Here is a 5,697-nt window from a genome sequence, read left to right as displayed (position 1 = left end):
TGCAATAAATGGAACTTTTATTTAATATTTTTTTATAGTTCAATGTGATTGGTGGCTGGATCCTGGTACACCACATGTCCTGCGGTGTTTTCGCATGTGGTATTTTGGGGGTGTTACAGTTTGGTATCAGAGCCACTGGTTATAGTGAACTAGGTTTTAAAACGCTTTTATAAAACCAGACTAACCGAACAGTTCAGAAATCGACCATGACACTCAGCTCCAGATTGCAAGGTTCGTCTCTCATTTACTTATTGCACAGCATATCTTGTGTACACTTATGTATGACATTGCATGTGAATGCACACTTAGCACTACAATATGAATTCATGTGTTACTTGCCTACGTTATGTGATTGATAGTGTGACACTTCCTTAAAACTTCATGATCCATGTTGTGGTGTCTTCTGTCTTGTTACTCGAATTTGAGGAACCTTTTAGCAGGAGTTGAAAGGAGCTGAGATAAACATGAAAATCGCATTGTTATTATGGGTGCACACATAATAAAAATGTGGGGTGCATGTGAGTCCCAGTGAGGCTTAACGAGTGTGAAAAGGGTTCTACTCTGTTGTCTGACGTACGGGTAGAACTCAGTAATCTGTAGACTTCAAAACGATGCTTGACTCCTACTCAATTTCGACCCTTAATCTTTTCCCTTTTTCTTATATAGAATCATGAGTGGACGTGGTGGACGTAACGGGGAACGTGGTGTTGACCGCGACAGTGGACGTGGCAACATTGTTATGTCTCGGGACGAATTAACCGAACTGATCAATACTCGTGTGGCTGAAGCTTTAGCAGCTCAGCAAGCTGGTACGATATGTGCCAAATACTCTTTATCCTTGTGTTGCGAACTCGACTCTTACTTGTATGTTATATTTTCTTTCGTCCTTAGGTCAACAAGTGAAGCAGAATAAGAACAATCCGCCTGTATGCACGTTTAAGTCGTTCATGGATTGTAAGCCACAGACATTCAGTGGGACTGAAGGGGCAGTAGGACTACTTCGTTGATTTGAGAAAGCAGAGTCGGTTTTTGCTATGTGTAACTGTCCTATGGGGGACAGAGTAAAGTATGCTACAGGCACGCTGGAGGACGGTGCCTTGACTTGGTGGAATGCCCAAGTCCAAATGTTGGGTATGAAATGGCAAATGCGACTACTTGGGTCGACTTCAAGGAGTTAATGCGAGAGGAGTACTGTCCTCGTGACGAGATTCAGAAACTCGAGAACGAGTACTATAATCTAAAGATGGTGGGGTCTTAGATCGAGGCTTATACAAAACGGTCCCATGAGCTAGCAAACATGTGCCCTAACCTATCCCGACCACCACCCCGAAGAATTGAATTGTACATTAAAGGCTTAGCACCGCAAGTTAAGGGTTTGGTCACTGCTGCAAATCTTAACAACTTGCCTCAGATCATTCGTTTAGCACACAAGATTATAGACCAAGAGGTCGAGCGTGGTTCGCTACCGCCTCGTGTTTCTGCTACTCCAACTGCTACTACTACTCCTGCTAGTGATAACAAGCGCAAGTGGAATGATACGGACAAGGTGTCCAACTCGAGCCAGACAACAGCAACAATCGTAGTTTCAGTCAGTCCTCCTCTGTTAACCAAGGTCAGAGCAGCAATCCGAACCAAGGCTCCTATGCGGGAAGGCAGCCAAAGTGCAACAAGTGTAACTATCATCATCGTGGACCTTGTGTCCGAGCTTGCCATGGGTGTGATAAGGTGGGCCATATGGCAAAGGATTGCAGAGCTCCGTTCCCGAAGCAATAGCAGCAGCAGACTCAGCAGCAACAACAACATCATCAGCAACAGCAAAGGCAGCAGCCCCATCAGAACTAAGGTAATAGGAAAGGATGTTTCCAGTGTAGGGATGAGGGTCACATTAAACGGGATTGCCCTCAGCTAAATCAAAATGCCAATGATAACAAAAACCGTTAGAACAACAATAACAATGCTGGGAATAACAATAACGGCAACAACGGGGACAATGGAGTTCGCGGAAGGGTATTTACCATTGGCGCGGGGAAAGCTAGGAATGATGGCAATGTGGTGACCGGTACGTTTTCTGTGAACAACTTATTTGCTTCTGTTTTATTCGACTCTGGTGCCGACTGGAGTTATGTGTCTTTGGGGTTCAGTCGTCAGTTAGGGTTGACTCCTACACCTTTTGTAAACAAACACGTAGTAGAATTAGCTGATGGCAAATCAATTGAAGCTTCACATGTTCTTTTCGGGTGTAAACTCGTTCTCATGGGTCAAGTATTTGACATTGACCTACTCCCCATTACTCTTGGAAGCTTCGATGTAGTCATTGGTATGGACTGGTTGTCTAATCATCAAGCAGAAATTCTCTATAAGGAGAAAATTGTACGTATTCCTCTCCCCGGTGGAGAATCTCTGTCAGTTCAAGGTCATCGTAGTGGTGCGATGGTTGGCATTATCTCAGCCATGAAAGCCCAGAAGTGTCTACAAAAGGGCTACCCTGCTATTTTAGCACTTGTTACTGATACTCAGCCTGAAGAAGGGAAGATCGAAGACCTGCCAGTTGTTCGTGAGTTTTCTGATGTCTTTCCTGAAGAACTCCCTGGTTTACCTCCACACCGTCAGGTGGAATTTCAAATTGATCTCACACGGGGAGCGGCTCCGATTGCCCGTGCTCCTTATCGTCTTGCACCAGGATAGTTGCAGGAACTGTCTAATCAACTCCAAGAACTATTGGATAGAGGTTTTATCCGACCCAGTTCTTCGCCTTGGGGAGCCCCAGTTCTGTTTAAGAAGAAGAAAGACGGGTCCTTTCGTATGTGCATAAATTATCGAGAACTTAACAAAGTGTCAGTCAAGAACCGTTATCCTTTGCCACGCATCGACGATCTGGTTGACCAGTTGCAAGGGTCAAGTTTTTACTTGAAGATCGATTTAAGATCGGGCTATCATCAGATGAGAGTCCGAGAGGAGGATGTTCCTAAAACGGCTTTTCGAACGTGGTATGGCCATTATGAGTTTCTGGTTATGCCATTCGGGTTAACTAATGCACCAGCGGTTTTCATGGACCTCATGAACCGCGTGTGCAAACCATATCTCGACGATTTCGTCATCGTGTTTATCGATGACATTCTGATCTATTCAAAGAGCAAGGAGGATCACGAGCGACACTTGGGTCTTATCTTAGAACTTCTGAGGAAGGTACAACTTTACGTGAAATTCTCTAAGTGTGACTTCTGGATTCGAGAAGTACACTTCCTTGGCCACATTGTTAATGAAACGGGGATACACGTAGATCCTGCTAAGATTGATGCTATCAGAAATTGGGCGGCACCGAAGAATCCTTCGGAGGTGTGACAATTTCTTGGTCTCGCTGGGTACTATCGCAGATTTATTAAAGACTTCTCAAAGATCGCTCAACCTCTCACCGCACTAACATAGAAAGGCGTTGTATACTCATGGGGAATGAAACAAGAAGATGCTTTCCAGTTGTTGAAACAAAAACTCTGCAGTGCACCAATCTTGTCCTTGCCCGAGGGTACCGAAGACTTCATAGTGTACTGTGATGCTTCCATTCAGGGTCTCGGTTGCGTGCTGATGCAACATAAGAAGGTGATAGCTTACGCTTCTCGACAGTTAAAGGTTCATGAGAAGAATTACACGACTCACGACCTAGAGTTGGGGGCTGTAATTTTTGCATTAAAAATCTGGAGGCATTACCTGTACGGTACCAAATGCACTATTTATACCGACCACAGGAGTCTCCAGCACATATTCGACCAAAAAGAGTTAAACATGCGACAGCGTCGCTGGGTGGAACTCTTAAATGATTACGATTGTGACATCAAGTGTCATCCAGGCAAAGCTAATGTTGTAGCTGATGCCCTTAGTCGAAAGGAGGCAAAACCTAAGCGTGTACGAGCCTTACAGCTCAGTATTCACTCAAACCTCCCTGACCAGATTCGTTCGGTTCAAACTGAAGCACTGAAAGAGGAAAACATTAAAGCTGAGTATATGCGAGGCTTGGAGAAGAAACTGGTTGAAAGATCTGACGGTATTCGTTATTTTATGGAACGGATATGGGTTCCTTTGTATGGAAACCTTAGAGAGATTGTGATGGACGAAGCACACAAATCCCGCTACTCTGTTCACCCAGGTTCTGATAAGATGTATTAGGATCTAAAAGTTTTGTATTGGTGGCCGAAGATGAAAGCCCACATCGCGACGTATGTAAGCAAATGTTTGACTTGCGCGAAAGTTAAGGTGGAATATCAAAAACCTTCTGGTTTACTTCAGCAACTAGAGATACCCATGTGGAAGTGGGAACAGATTGCCATGGATTTTGTCACTGGTCTACCTAGAACTCAACATGGGAATGATACCATTTGGGTGATCGTCGACCGTCTTACGAAATCACCGCATTTCCTAGCAATCAAGGAAATGGATAAGTTCTCACAACTTGCTGTTGTCTATCTAAAGGAGGTGGTTTCTAGGCACGGGGTGCCAACCTCTATTATTTCTGATCGCGACCCGCGTTTCATTTTAGATTTGTGGCAGTCGATGCACAAATCATTCGGCTCACGTCTCGACATGAGTACTGCTTATCACCCACAGACGGATGGTCAAAGTGAACGAACCATCCAGACACTTGAAGACATGTTGCGAGCATGCGTGATCGATTTTGGCAAGGTTGGGATAAACACTTGCCTTTGATAGAGTTTTCTTATAACAACATCTACCATTCCAGCATCCAGGCAGCCCCGTTCGAAGCATTGTACGGACGGAAATGCCGTTCTCCTCTCTGTTGGGCTGAGGTGGGTGACAGCCAGATCACAGGTCCGGAACTTGTACTTGAAACTTCAGAGAAGATTGTCCAGATCAGAAATCGTATGGCGGCAGCGCGCGACCATCAGAAAAGCTACGCCAAGAAAGAACTTGCTGATGAGAGGGAAACATTTAACAATGAGAAGAAGGGCTTATTATGGAGGGTTGCTGATGCTGAAGACAAACTTGCAAAGGAAAAGCAATTCAATGCGGATAGGCAGAAAGAGTGGGAAACCGCTTGTGAGCAAACTAACAGGGAGATGAAGGCTGCCCGTGATGAGATAGTTAAATTGAAGGGAGAGAAGACAAAGTTGAGTGATGAACACGAACAGGCTGTTGCCTTGTATCAGAAGAGGGAGAATGATTACATCCAACGTATTGCAAAGTTGGAGAAGATTGTTTCTGACAGAACTGCGAAGAGCAAAGTCTCCGAGATTCTGGCAGAGGAGGATAACGCTGATTGCAAGTGGTTACTTGCGCCCGGCTTTCCCTTGGTATGTTTCCTTGTTGCTTTTGTTTTTTCTGTATGTATGTCCTTATGTCGTGCATCCTTTTTTCTTGCTTTTGTAGATTGTCGATCGAATAGTCAAATCTGATGAATTTGCAAACTATATGTTTGAGCTTGGAGGTGCTGCTTACAATAGCGGACGGAAGGAGGGACGTGATTAAGAAATCTAAATCAATAAAACCTTGCATCATTATGTATCGGTAATTCATTTTTGGTCTTGACACGCTGTATCATGTAATATAATGTAACGCGATTAAGAAACAACATACAGTTTATTCAAAACAACTTTAACCAATAAAAAGCTCAAATCTTTTTTCAGGTTACATCATTGGTGGTTCTAATCTAGCTTCAAAGAAATGTCTTTTTAAATTTCCAAGTGT

The sequence above is a fragment of the Helianthus annuus genome, chromosome 8 (assembly GCF_002127325.2).
Source record: "Helianthus annuus cultivar XRQ/B chromosome 8, HanXRQr2.0-SUNRISE, whole genome shotgun sequence".
NCBI lineage: Eukaryota > Viridiplantae > Streptophyta > Magnoliopsida > Asterales > Asteraceae > Helianthus > Helianthus annuus.
The sequence above is the reverse complement of the archived record's forward strand: the minus strand, read 5'-3'. Positions refer to the sequence as shown.